This window comes from Otolemur garnettii, unplaced genomic scaffold, assembly GCF_000181295.1.
Source record: "Otolemur garnettii isolate 467f Iridium unplaced genomic scaffold, OtoGar3 scaffold00120, whole genome shotgun sequence".
In the NCBI taxonomy this organism is placed as follows: domain Eukaryota; kingdom Metazoa; phylum Chordata; class Mammalia; order Primates; family Galagidae; genus Otolemur; species Otolemur garnettii.
In genome coordinates, this window is record NW_003852515.1 from 73,378 (window position 1) to 87,700 (window position 14,323).

At 41.7% G+C, this 14,323-nt stretch overlaps 2 pseudogenes; one reads left to right on the forward strand and one right to left on the reverse strand.

Annotated features, from left to right (window-relative positions):
* Nucleotides 1-5,393: 5,393 nt before the first annotated feature.
* LOC105887782 lies at nucleotides 5,394-7,865 on the reverse strand (annotated as a pseudogene).
* A 4,171-nt stretch (nucleotides 7,866-12,036) lies between these two features.
* The window catches only part of LOC100952329, a 3,699-nt pseudogene continuing 1,412 nt past the window's right edge, over nucleotides 12,037-14,323 (forward strand).

The following is a 14,323-nucleotide window of genomic DNA, read 5'->3' on the forward strand; positions in this document are numbered from 1 at the left end:
GGTCAGACACCGAGTCTGTTGGGCCGATGCCACTTTCAGAGGCCCTGGAGACACAGAGCTCACCGTGCCCCTTCCCAGACCTAAGAAGCGAAGCGGAGGCGTTTGCTGTTGTGAGGGCCCATCCCGTGTTCTTTAGGAACCGTCAGGCGCGAGTATCGTGGGCTGATGTCCGTTTCAGACGCCCAGAGCGGGCAGAGTGTCCCGTTTCCCCTCCCAGACCTGTCACAAGCAAAAGGTCAGTTCGCTGTTCTGCCCGCCCTTGGTGAGGGCGTGGAGGGGAAGCTTTAGGACTGGTGGGTCAGGCCGAAGTCAGTTTCAGAAGCACCAGGGCAGAGTCACCACGCCCCTTCCTGCACCTGCTGGGAGCAAAGGCACAGTTTGTGGCTCTGCCCAACATCGAGTGGGCTTTAGGACCAGTCGGACGCTGAGTCTGGTGGGAGGATGTCCATGTCGGAGGCCCCGGAACCGCAGAGTCCCCCGTGCCCCTTCTGGGGCCTGCCAGAAGCAAAGGAGGCGGCTGTTCCTTCGCTGTTCTGCTGGCCTTCCGGATGGGCATTGGCTTTAGAACTATTTAGACCCCAAGTCTGTTGGGGTGATGTCAGTTTCAGAGGCCCTCGAGACAGAGTTCGCCATACTCCTTCCCAGACCTGCCATAAGCAAAGTGGCAGTTGACTGTTCTGCGAGCCACCCCGCAGGCTTCAAGGCTGCCAGCGTTCTAACTCTGGCTGGCAGTTATCAGTCACAGAGGCCCTGAAGAGTAGGCCTCGTCACACCCCCTGCCTCCCAGCCCGGGGCCTACTGTGCCCCTCCCTCCTTCAATGCAGTTTTTAGCTTCCTTTGCGTTTTATGGGGAGGCCCTGGGTTTCAAGTTACCAGGTAAGGCTAATGGCAGCCAAAATTGGTCCAACTCCCACCTACACTCCCATGGAGGACGCATGTGGGTGACCCAAGAGCTGAGGCCGGCTTTAGCCGCTAGCTGGTCCCCGCTGTGCCTGCTGACTACTGTTAAGAGTCTGCACAGCTTTTAGATGGGTCTTTGTCAGACCCGGCAGCGGCCCCTGGCTGAGCTCCCTCTGCATGGCAGACCTAGTACAGTGCCCCAGGCAGACTCCATCTTGTTATACGCAGCTCCCTGTCTCCTGCTTCCTTCCTAGGAGTTTCCACTTCACTTTTTTTCACTCTGAGGGGCCCGCGTTTCCTGTCTGCACTTGCCCCTGCTGTTTCTGGGAAGAGCAGTCCTAATGGAGGCAGCTGCCTGCTTCTTTCCCCAATTTCCTTGGGAGTGGCGAGTATGGTGGCTGCTTCCAGTCACCCATGTTTAGTCTCTCCACACATGAATGTTTTAAAATAAACCAGTTCATGCCTAGAGTAACAGAAACTATCCGAAAAAAGTAAATTTAGCATTATGTCTTATCTGATTATATTTCTTTATAATCCCTTAGTCTACATCTGAAGGAATCGATAGAAGTAATGTGTAAGTCTCCCATCAATATAAGGTGAGTTATTCAACTACACACACGGATAAATAAATGTACGTGCAGAAATACTCCTATCACACATATACCTGCACAACCTGTATACACAACATAAATATAGAAAAAAGACAGATTGACATCTGTGACATTTTCTCTCAGGAGCATCCATGGCTATACAGAGTGTTTTTTGACACTGTCTCTAAACTCTCACCTAAGCATTTGTGGGTAACTTTTCATCTTTTTTAGATTTAGTTGGATAAAGATGAGCTGGTCACAGGAGAGTTGCTCTTTCCTGTTAGTGTACTTGCCACCCTTAGGTATTGGCAGCTACTTCCTTAGGAAGCGATCACCCATTTCCTGTGTCTGAGACTCTTCACTGTCATGCTCCCTGTCCTGCCAGAATGGGCCTACAGAGAAGGAATCCTTTCTGGAGCAAGGGTGGGAGGAGGGAAGCACTCAGCAAAAAGAACAGAGCTAATGGAAGCTGGATTTGTCTCTCATCCTCCAGAGCTCTGTCAACATGTGAGGTTGGTGCCTAAACCTAAACCCACCATCACATTAGTTGGAGCCCATGTCTTAACCCACAGCTACTTGATCAGATCTCCTGGGCAGGAAGATGAGCAGGATGCATGAGGGTGAGGCGGTGATGGAGAGAGGCCAGGAGCAGGGCATGGTGTGGACTGATTACCTACAAACAGTAATTGAGTTTAAAATAAATTCTACCACAAAAGACTGTTACCCATTGGGTTAGTTTCAGTAGTGAGGAAACATAGTTAAACCTTGAGTTAGTAATTTGTTACAGGTCTGATGTGTGTGTTATAATCAGATAAATTATCATTTCTAGGGATTTATCAGATTCTAAATAAGTAAATACACACATGAATTCTTTAACGGTTTATAAGTTGAAAAGTAATTTTAACTAACTTGTGCTAAAAAGGAAGTCTAGGAAGTTCTAGGAAGTTACATGCTATCTTACTATGCACCTTCTTTTTTTAGCACTGCCCTGTATGTATTGAAAGAGTATCTTCTGGCAGACCCACTAATGCAATATGTGATAAAAATGAATAAGTACATATATATAATGCATATACACACACACCCTTACAGATTTATACATACAATTACAGAGAGATTGATATTTGTGTTATTTGCTATCATGAGCATCAGTGGGAATAAAAAGTGCCTTAAAGTCCTCACCCAATAGGCTTCTTTATAGAATGTCCTTGGTCTTTTGGAAAATAAGGGAACAACTCACACAGGAAGACTTTTTTACTTCTAGTGTCTGTTACTTTTATTTACTTGGAAATGAGATGTACAGGTGTGGGCCAAGGGAGGAGAGAATTCTATTTGAGCAAGAAGGAGGTGGCATTGGGCAGGGAACCAAGGAGTCCTCAGCAGAAAGAATAAACCCTCCAGGGCTTCTCCACCACATGAGGCTGATGCCCCAAACCCAAACCCACCATCACATTGTGTACAGCCCCTCCCTCAGGCCTGCCACTGTCTGTTGGGAAAGGATGACAGCACTGACAGGTGAAAAGTAAGGAGGTGGCGATGGCAATTAAGATGGGGAATTTCTTTCTTTTTTTTTTTTTGAGACAGAGCCTCAAGCTATCCCCCTGGGTAGAGTACTATGGCATCACAGCTCACAGCAACCTCCAACTCCTGGGCTCAAGCGAGTGTCCTGCCTCAGCCTCCCAAGTAGCTGGCACTACAGGCACCCGCCACAGCCCTGGCCATTTTTTGGTTGCAGTCATCATTGTTGTTTGGCGGGCCCGGGCTGGGGATTCAAACCCACCACCTTAGGTGTATGTGGCTGGCGCCTTCGCTGCTTGAGCCACAGGCGCCGAGCCAAGATGGGGAATTTCAATGGATAAAAGGGATAAGAACATACAAACTAAAGTTTATCTTGAAAGAAATGCCATCACAACGACTGTCACATATGAGGATTGACATAGTTACTTAATCTGATACATTATGATTTTTACTGTCTAAGATATTCATTACCACCTTATAAATCCTCATTTATGACTTAGGAAAAATGGCAAACCAGATCAAAATAGTGATTTATAGGCAGTTCCCAGGTTAGAGATGATCCAATGTACAGTGTCTGTACTTACCAACAAGCTCCCAATAGGATAATTTATAATTAAATGTCAAGTCCTATCTGGGTCGCCACTTGTCTCAGGTGCCAAAGCACCTTAGAAGTCACAGTCAATATTAGTGGGAGCGAGCATCTTGGCAGCAATCTCGGCAGCAATCTCAGCAGCAGTCCGCCAGTCTTAGTTCCAGCAGCAGCTTCTCCTGAGGTTATTTATAGGTGTAATACACCACAGGTGTGGAGGCTACTGTGCAATAATGTTGGTATTCTTGTCACGTGCTCTAGTGCTCTTTAACAAGAGATCAGTGATGTTAAAGGATGTTAAATCCCTTCCCAGTCCCTTATTACCAAGGTATATCTCACAGGTGCCTCCTACAATTAAATAAGTACACTAATAATTTGGGAACTAGTTTCTTCCATGCATGTAAACAAACCCACATGGCTAAGCATTTTGTTGGTGCAGCATCACCACCCTAGCAGCTAATCTCACAAATAGAGAAACAGCTGGTAGAAACAAGAGCATGAAGAATCAGAAGAGCCTAGAAAGTTTACAAAGAAAGAATTAGCTGAAGCCTTTCATCTCATTGAAGCAGGATTTGCTAAGCTTGAGGAGTAAGATGCTAACATCCAACAGTTTACAAAGGATTTCTGTGCAGTTAGGAAGGACATCAGCTGCAGGGCCATCGACAATGACAAGAAGAAAAAAGCTGTGCAAACTCCCCTGGATACCATGTCCAAGAAACCAACTTCAAGGGTATTCTTCCCTCCTCCAGCAACAGAATCAAATCCTGATTCTCCAGCACCCCCTCCATCCTCTCCAGCACCATCTCCAGCATCATCTTCCAATGAATGTTAGCCTCCCGGCCTCAAAATGCCCCTTCCTGTAAGCAAGACATTGATGTAATGTTAAGTGAGTGTTCACCATTAATGTCGTTTTGTGACACTTTTCCTATCTCTAAGCTTTTATATGCATTTGTTTTTATGCTCTATTTGAATTAAAAGAATGATCTCAATAATTTTTTTAATTTCCTTTTTTTTAGTTTTGAATATTTTCCTTGTTTTTAACATAATTTGCACATTTACATAGTCTTTGATAATGGCTGTGTTTAACAACTGGCTTGAAACAAAATTCCTTAAAATTGAATAATCAGCTCTACTAAGCTGGGACGAGCCAGCCTAGCACATCACTCACTATCCCTGAGCCTCCAGGATGCTTCAGGATTACATTGTCCGTTTTATAATATTGGCCAAATGGAGAAACATTTCTTTTGGAATGTTTAGAAATAAGCAGGGAAAGGAATCTTTAGGCAGACAGCACAAGAGGGACAGCTATTCTGTTCACTTACATTCCGCTGTGAACTTAAGCTTGCTTTCTTCCTCATCCACATACCACAAACACACAGAGGCCCAGAAGTTGAAGCATTAGTCAAAGACACAGAAAGAGAAAAAAAGGACGAGATCACACTCCCCAAGGAAGGAAAGGCTCCAATGCAGAGGGAGCTGAGGTGGAGACGGCCACTACCTCTCTCTCTCTGTCATCCTCCCTCAGCTCAAGAAAAGCATATTAGCAGGGTGAGACAGGGGCCTTTTATTGGTCTGATCAGTGTGCATAGTGGGAGGTTCAGGGATAGTGAGTGAACCTGTCTGTCCTGACTCCCACCTTCCCTCCCCTAGGAGTTTCTGACTCATCCTGGGAGAGGAGAGTGTCTAGGCAGGGTGGCAAGCAGAGCCAGGGTGAAAATTACAGTGTTAGGAACTGAAAGGGGCTCAGAAAGATGTAGAAAATGCGAGGTTGCTAGGCCATCCAGATAAAATGTTCATCAGAGCAGGGGTCGGGAGGAAGGGCTTCCCCTGGAGGCTCCCTCCTGGGCCCTTCGTGCCATCAGCATCTCCCAGATTCCTTAACACTTCGCTCCAGGTAGGATTTTTTCTGCTCTAGTTCTTTAATTTATTCTCCGGCTATTCTCTGTTTCTCTAATAGCTGATTGTGAATTACCTCCTTGGACTAGAGAATAAACATTCTTCCTACACTTTCATACATGTTATTATCTTCTATAAGACGTGTGTTCTTTTTCTGTTCTGTTCAGCTGTTCACTCTCTGTCTGCAAGCTTCACCTTTTGTTGAGTGTTAATAACTTTGGCTTGAAGCTCTGTGAAGGCCTTTTTCAACTCCAGATCCACAGAGACTACCACCTTGATGCCTCTTTAGCTTCATATTACAGTACAGGGGTATTATTACATTGTATTCTTATTACCACCTATTATCCATTATAGTGTCGTTATTATTATCAAATATGCGTTGTTCATCTAGGATTTAAGTTTCACACAAATCCAAGCTAAATATATTCTCAGGAACGTGTCTCCTCCGTAACTCAAGCACCCCGGTACATGCACATGATTATTAAAGATTAACCAGGTCACCAGTTGTAGAGTAATTGTAGCATTCTGATGCAAAAAGTAAGATTAGAATGGTACATGTCTGACTTTGACCATTTTTAGCAATTAGCTTAATGTGAATGAAGTGACAAAGAGAATCCAGTTGTAAAGTCATCGGTGAAATCTGGGTTATAAAAGATTAAGTGAAGATGTGTGCACATGCACACACACACATGCAGACACGGACTCCTAGCCGAGCATTTCACTGGAGCAGCTTCTCTACCCTGGCAGTCAGTCCCGTAGGTAAAGAACCAGCTGATCAAAACACAAGAGCGTGAAGAATCAGAAAAGCCTAGAAAGCTTATGAATGAAGTGGCAAGAGAATCCAGTGGTAAAGCCATCAATGTGCACACACACACACACACACACACACACACACACAGAGAGAGAGAGAGAACAATTACAGAGAGAGAGAGGCTGAGATTGGTGAGATGTGCTCTCAGGAGCATCCATGGCAGTACAGTGAGTTTTTTTTCTTTTCACTCTCATTTTCAGACAGACATACACTTCGTCTTTGGCATTGTTTCCAATCCTCTCACTGTAGCATCTGTAGTTGACTTTACACCTTTTTACGATTGTGTGGGATAAAAGAGAAACAGGTCATGGGACGAATGCTTCTTATTACTGTACTGCCACACTTAGTTCTAGCAGGAAATGCTGAGAAAACTAAGATTTTCTGTTTGTGACACTCTACTGGCATGGGCCAGGGAAGACAGAATCCTATCTTGGATTGGAACAAGGAGGCAGCAGTGGGCAGGGAGCTGGGGAGTCCTCAGCATGGAAGAATGGAGCTAATAGCCCTGACCATGCCCTAACTCCCAGAGCTCTGCCTCCATGAGAGGCTGGTGCCCCAAACCCAAACTCACTGTCAGGTTGGATGGAGTCCCTACCTCAGGAAAGGCAGGGAAGGTCTTTACAATTGTGCAAATAAGGAGTTGATGGAGGGACTTGAGAATCCAGAAATTAGACTGAATAAAGGGGTTTGTGCCCAGGAACTGCAGTTAAATTTGAAAGACATCACACAATGTGTTTACACTGTGGTTTGTTTCGATAGTAAAAACCTGAAATTAAATCTTTAGTCATTAAATTTTTTCAGAGGTGTAAGGTATTCATTACAAACTTGCAAAGATGCGTTTCTATGGAGAAGGGCAAATACATCTCCTGATAACTGATAGAATTTGAATTAGGATAAGCCAGTTTATAAATTGCACAGTAATTTATGCTAATCTGAAGCATAAAGTTATGTCTGAGGAGTAACAAGGTGTCTTATTGTGGTGTCTTTTTAATGCTTTAACACTATTAAAATTTTCTTTAAGTATTTCTTTTGGGAAGCGGACACCACACTTCTACTGAGGGAAGAGAAACATTTTTACAGTAGCCTTTTATTTTTTATACCTATTATGCCTGGAATTCATAAGGAGCAGTTTCCAGCAGCTCAGGGTATTTTTCACCGGCTATCACAAAGCTTGCTCTGCTTATTATACCATGAATTCATACGGGGTTGGTTCCAGCCTTGTGCCCCCTTTCAACCAGTTGTCCTGTGGACTGCACTGCACACCTGTTAGACCATGAATTCCTGGAGAATTCATTCAAGCAGCATGGGCTCCTTTCATTGGTTCTCTCACAGTGTGCTTCCCAGGGTGCAGTGGGCTTCAGCTGAACCCTGTTACCTTCTCTTTGGGTTTCTTCTTTTTCTGATCATTTTCCTTTATGTGTTTTAGGCAGCTATCTTGGCTCTTAGAGTGCTTAATATGCTCAAAATGAACATTAATCTTCTTGGCAAGAATCTGGCCCTTGTTTGTTGACAATACCAACAGCATGCTGGGTGACACTGTAGACTCTCCCAGCCGTGCCATGGTAGTATTTGTGTGGCATGCAGTTTGGAACAGTACTAATTCCCATGATGTCTACAATATCACCTTTGTTGTATATTTGCATGTATGTGTACCTTTTTAATTTTTTAACACTATTCCAAGTGAATTGAGAAGATTATCCTGGGGTCTCACCGATACAACATGAAATATTTTTAAATAAACATATAATACATATGTACATTTATTTGCACATGCGTTCATTCATACATGAATGTATATACATGCACACAATCTTCAGAGAAATTTTGATTGGGGATATTCCCTCTTCGCAGTAATCATGGGAATACAGAGCTCCCTCACTTAGTGTTTCTAACGTTCTCTCATGGTAAGCTTCTGTATGGAATAGTATTTGTCTTTTAAATAGAAGTAGGAAAAGGAAGAACAACTCACAGAGGAGGAAGTCTTTTGCACCTAGTGTGTGTCACCGTAGGTTACTGTGTATGAGACTGTAACAGTGTGGGCCCAGGAAAGACAGAATCCTATCGGAAGGAAGGAGGAGCCAGCAGTGGACAGTGAGCAAAGGAGCCTTCAGCGAACAAGAAAGGAGCTAGTAGACCCTAGAATCGTCCCTCACAGTGCAGAGCTCTGCCGCCACGTGAGGCTGGTGTCCTAAAATCATGCCAGCATCACCTTGGATGGAGCCCCTGCCTCAGGCCTGCAGTTACTTGACCATATGTGAAAGCAGGGAAGGCCTTCACACTGTGAAAGTGAGGAGTTGATGAGGGACATGAGAGTCAGGAAATTAGATGGGGTAAAAGAGGATTTGTACCTAGAAACTGCAGCTGAATTTGAGATGAATTAAATCACTAATGTGTTGACATTGTGGTTAGCTTCGGGTGTAAACACCTGAACTTAAATCATGAGTACTTAAATGTTTTTTATAGACCTATGATATTTATTACAACCTTGTAAGGATACATTTTCATAAAGAAAGACATACAAGTCTCCAAATAACTGATTACATCTGAACCAAGGGCCAACTACTTCATAAGTTACATAGAAGTTTTAACAAATTGGAACCAGCACGTTAAGTGTGGAGAGTAACACAGCGTCTTATTATGTATCTTTTTCATTCTTTGCCACCGCCTCATATGAACTGAAAGCAATATCCTAGGATGCATTCACAAATGCAACATAAGATATAAATGAACAAATATATAAAATGTTAAAAAAGCAAGGAGTTGATGGAAGGACTTAAGAATCAGGCATTTAGATGGACTAAAAAGGATCTATACCTATCAGCTACATTTGAATTCAAAAGTCATTTATCAAATGCTTTTCCCTGTGGTTAGGTTCAATAAGAACTGAATTTAAATCTTTAGTCACTAAACTTTTTCATAGGCCCAAGATTTTAATTACAAACATATAGAGTCATGGGCGGTGCCCGTGGCTCAGTGAGTAGGGCACCAGCCCCATATACCAGAGATGGCGGGTTCAAACCCAACCCTGGCCAGAACCTGAAAAAAAAAAAAAAAAAAAAAAAATATATATATATATATATAGAGAGAGAGAGAGAGAGATACATTTCTGTGGATAAACTATATAAAAGTTTCCAAAAAACTAAGTCACATAAGAGTTTAGGATCAACCAGTATAGAAGTTATAAAATAATTGTAGATAATTAAGTCTGGGAAGTCAGATAATGACTATAATTATTTTTAAATCCTATTGTTCTGCCTCTCATGAATACACACCAGAAGCATATGATGAATCTCTCAGAGAAATGTGTAATATAATTAAACCAATATGGATATATGAATAAATAGGTTATGTAGGGAAGCAAATGTATGTATGTAAATGTACTATTTACATACATATTTATACACATATATGAATCAACATGTGGACACAGACACATAAACACAGAGAAAAAGAAAGATTGAGATTTTTTTTTCTGAGACAAAGTCTTACTATGTTGCCCCTGGTAGAATACCATAGCATCACAGGTCACAGCAACCTCAAACTCTTGGGCTTAAGTGATTCTCTTGCCTCAACCTCCTGAGTAGCTAGGACTACAGGCTCTTGCCACAATATCCAGCTATTCTTTTAGAGATGGGGTCTCAGTCTTGCTCAGGCTGGTCTCAAACTCAGGAGATCCACCCACCTCAGCTTTCCAAATGCTAGGATTACAGGCACGAGCCACCACACCCATCCCAAAAGATTGAGATTTAGAATTTCATCGTCAGAAGCATCCATGGCAATACAGAGTGTCTTTAACACTGTTTCACAGTTGTCACTCTGTAGCATAACTGCCTTTCTATCTTTTATAGATCTGGTTGGTAAAAGATGACCAGATAATAAGAGGAATGCTTCCTCTTCCTAGTGTGTGTTTGACACCCTGAGTAACCACCAGCCAAAATCCTTAGAAAATTTTCAGAATGCCTGAGTATGAGACTTTACTAGATTGGGTGAAAGGAGGAGATAATCCAATTTAGAGCAAGGTGGAGGTAACAGAGGACAAAATATATATTTCTGCAGAATACAACACCGCTAATAGAGCCCGGCTGTGTCCCACACCCCTCACATCTCTACCACCTGGGAAGCTGTTGTCCCAAACCCAAAAGCAACTTTCTATTAGAGGAAGCCCTGACTTAGACCTTCAGCTACTTGACCCTATCCAGGGACATGAAAGGCAACCATGGTGGGTGAAAGGAAAGAGACAGTGGAGGGACTTAGAAAACAATAAGTTAGATGGAAGAAGAGTGATGAGTTTCTATGAACTGAACTTAGATTCAAATAAATTTCACCATAAAAGCATTTCATACATTGGGTCAGGTTCATTGATAAAAACTATTTTTAAATCTTGAGTCATTAACTTTTGGGGGGTTATAAAATATTTATCACAAACATGTGAACTACCACTTCTAGGGAATGTGGCATAGTAGATTCCAAGTGACTGACTTCCATGTGAAGCTTTTAAGGGTCAACCAGTTTATAAGGTGAAGAATAACTGTAACTACTTTCAACTCAAACAGGAAGTCATGGGATGTCTTATCCTTTAATGTTTCAGCACTAGTGAATGGAAATCAGACTCAAGTGAAGTCTCCAATGCAAGGTAATATATAAATGAATTAATACATATATATGTGTTCTATATTAATGCATGCAACTTAAGAGATTGAGATTTGGGATATTGATTTTCAGGAGCACTGGGGATACCAAGTTCTTTCTGTTTCTGATGGTAAGCTTCTTTGTGTAATATTCTTTGTCATTTGTACTGTGATATGAAGAAGAGGAAGCAGCAGTCAAAGAGGGAGTCTTCTTACTCTTAGTCTTGATCCTTACTAGCAACCAAAACCTGTAGAAAAGTATCTGAATGTCTGTGTATGACACCCTAGCAGAGCAAGACAGCAGTTGTGGCGAGAAATCCATTAGATTGAGTAATAAACAACTATAGTGACATCTTGAGTCTTTATTAACTTTTTTGATAATGCTAAATTTTTATCTTTTTAGATTGAATGCCCATTTTTAATTTAAAGTCTCTTTTTCCTCCCCAAACTGTAGTGCAGTGGTGCAATCATAGCTCACTGTAACCTCAAACTCCTGGGCTCGAGCAATTCTCCTGCTTCACCCTCCCAAGGAGCTGGGGCTACAGGTACATGCCACCACATCTAGATATTTCTTTTTTAAAAAAATATTTGTAGAGGCTCGGCACCCATTGCACAGTGGATAAGGTGCTAGCCATATACACTGAATTTGGCAGGTTCTAACCCAACCCCAAACCTGGCCTAGGCCTGCTAAACAACAATGACAATGCCAACAACAACAACAAAAAATAACGAGGCATTGTAGCAGACACCTGTAGTCCTAGCTGCTTGGGAGGCTAAGGCAAGAGAATCACTTGAGCCCACAAGTTTGAGCTTGCCCACAGCTATAAGCTGTGACACCATGGCATTCTACCAAGAGTAGAAAATATATATTTTTTTTGAGAAAAATACATATATTTGTAGAGCCAGAGCCTTTAGCAAATACAACACAGCTAATAGAACCTGGATATCACACAGCTAATAGAACCTGGATATCACACACATTCACCTCAAGATTTGCCACCATGAAAACTATTGCCCCAAATCCAAAAGCAATCTCTTATTAGAGTGAGGCTTGACTTAGGCCTATAGCTACCTGGTCTTACCTGAGGGATAGGAAAGACAATCATGGTGGGTGAAAGTAGACAGGGGAAGGAGTTAGGTAACAAAAAATTAGATGGAAGAAGAGTGATGGGTTCCTATGAATTAAAGTTAGATTTAAAATAACTTTCACAAATGAAATTGAGTGCCTTAAGGCAGTAGAGATGAAACTAGCCTCATAACACCAATTAGTCTTCCAGTGGTTCACAACCTGTGGGTCGTGACCCCTTTGGGGGTTGAACAACCCTTTCACAGGGGTCGCCTAATATCAGATATTTACATTACAATTTCTAACACTAGCAAAAATTACAGTTAGGAAGCAGCAACGAAAATAATTTTATGGTTGGGGGTCACCACAGCATGAGGAATTGTAATAAAGGGTCACAGCATTAGGAAGGTTGAGAACCACTGTCAAAACAAAAGCATACACTGGGAAAAATAATTCCTCTTTAATAAATGGTGCTAGGAAAACTGGTTAGCCAGATGTAAACATCTGAAACTGGGCCCACACCTTTCACTACTTACTAAAACTGACACATGCTGGATAAAAGATTTAAATCTAAGACATGAAACAATAAAACCTGTAGAAGAAAGTATGGGAAAAACTTTTCCATGTTGGCCTGGGAAAAGATTTTATGAAGAGGACTCCATTGGCAGTAGCAGCAGCACCCAATATCAATAAATGGCACATAATCAAGCTAAGAACCTTCTGCACAGCTAAGAACACAGCTAAAGCAAACAGACAGCCTTTAGAATGGGACAAAATATTAGTATGCTTTGAATCTGACACAGGCCTAATAACCCCAATCTACAGAACTCATAGTAATGAACAAGAAAAGAGCAAAGAGCCCCATTTATCATTGAGCAAGAGACATGAGCAGAAACTTCTCTCAAGAAAACAGATGGTCAACAAACACAGGAAAAAATGCTCATTGCCCCTACTCATCAGAGAAATGCAAATTAAAACCACCTTGAGATAGCACCTAATCCCAGTGAGAATAGCCTATATCACAAAGTCTCAAAGCTACAGATGTCGATGTGGGTGTGGAGAGAAGGGAACATTTACACACTGTTGGTGTGATTGCAAACTAATTCAGCCTTTTTTAAAAGACATGTGGAGAATCCTCAAAGAACTAAAAACAGACTTTCCATTTGTTCCTGCAATCCTGTTACTAGGTGTCTACCAAGAAGAAAAATCATTTTACCATAGACATTTGCACCCAAATGTTTATAACAGCACAATTCACAATGGCAAAGATGTGGAAACAAACCAAGTGCCCAGCAACCCATGAATGGATTAATAAACTGTGGTATGTGTATACCATGGAATACCATAAAGCATAAAAATGGATGGAGACTTTACTTCTTTTGTATTTACTGAGATGGAGTTGAGGAACATTCCCCTTAATAAAGTATCTCAAGAACAGAAAAACAAGCATCCCATGAGCTCAATACTAATTTGAAACTAGTAGGTGAACAACTATAGGCCCAAATGAGAAGAAAAATACAATCAAATTCAAGAAGGAGGAAAGAGGGTTGTGGAGCTTACTAACTCCAGCCTAATGGGTACAATGCAGGGATATGTGGCACACCTCCTGGGTGAAGTACTCGTATACAACTTGGACTTTTTGCAACAAACAATGTAACCTAATCACACAAACCTCACATTAACCTGAAATAGTGAAAAAAAGAAAAGAAATTTTGACACATTGGATGTGGAACTCAATACATGGATACAAGTCAGTACAACAGAATAAATGAAAAAGTTGAAAGCCACTATGAAGAAACCAAAAAAAAAAAAAAATTCTAGACATGAATGAAAAATTCACTAAAGTGATAATAGTTTAAGAAAAACATAACCAACTTCTGAATATCAAAGAATCATTTAGGAAAGTACCAAATCCCATTGAATGATGTAACAACAGATGACACTCAGCACAGTGAGAATTTCAGAACTCAAAAACAAGGCATTTGAATTAATCTAGTCAAAAATGAAGAAAAATACAAGAGGTATGAACAAAGTCTTTGAGAATTATAGGACTATGTAAGATACCCAAATGTGAGACGTTTAGGTATTCCTGAGGGAGACAAAGAAAAATCAAAAAGCATGGAAAACTTATTTAAGACAATAATGGAGGAAAACTTCCTTGGTCTTATTAGACATTTAGACCGATACAAGGTTGTTAAACTTCTGGAAAATTCATTGCAAACGAGAAATCTGTAAGGCAAAAGTCAAAGCAAGGAGAAAATGCTAAAAACCTTGAGGTGGGGCTCGGTGCCTGTGGCTCAAGTGGCTAAGGCGCCAGCCACATAC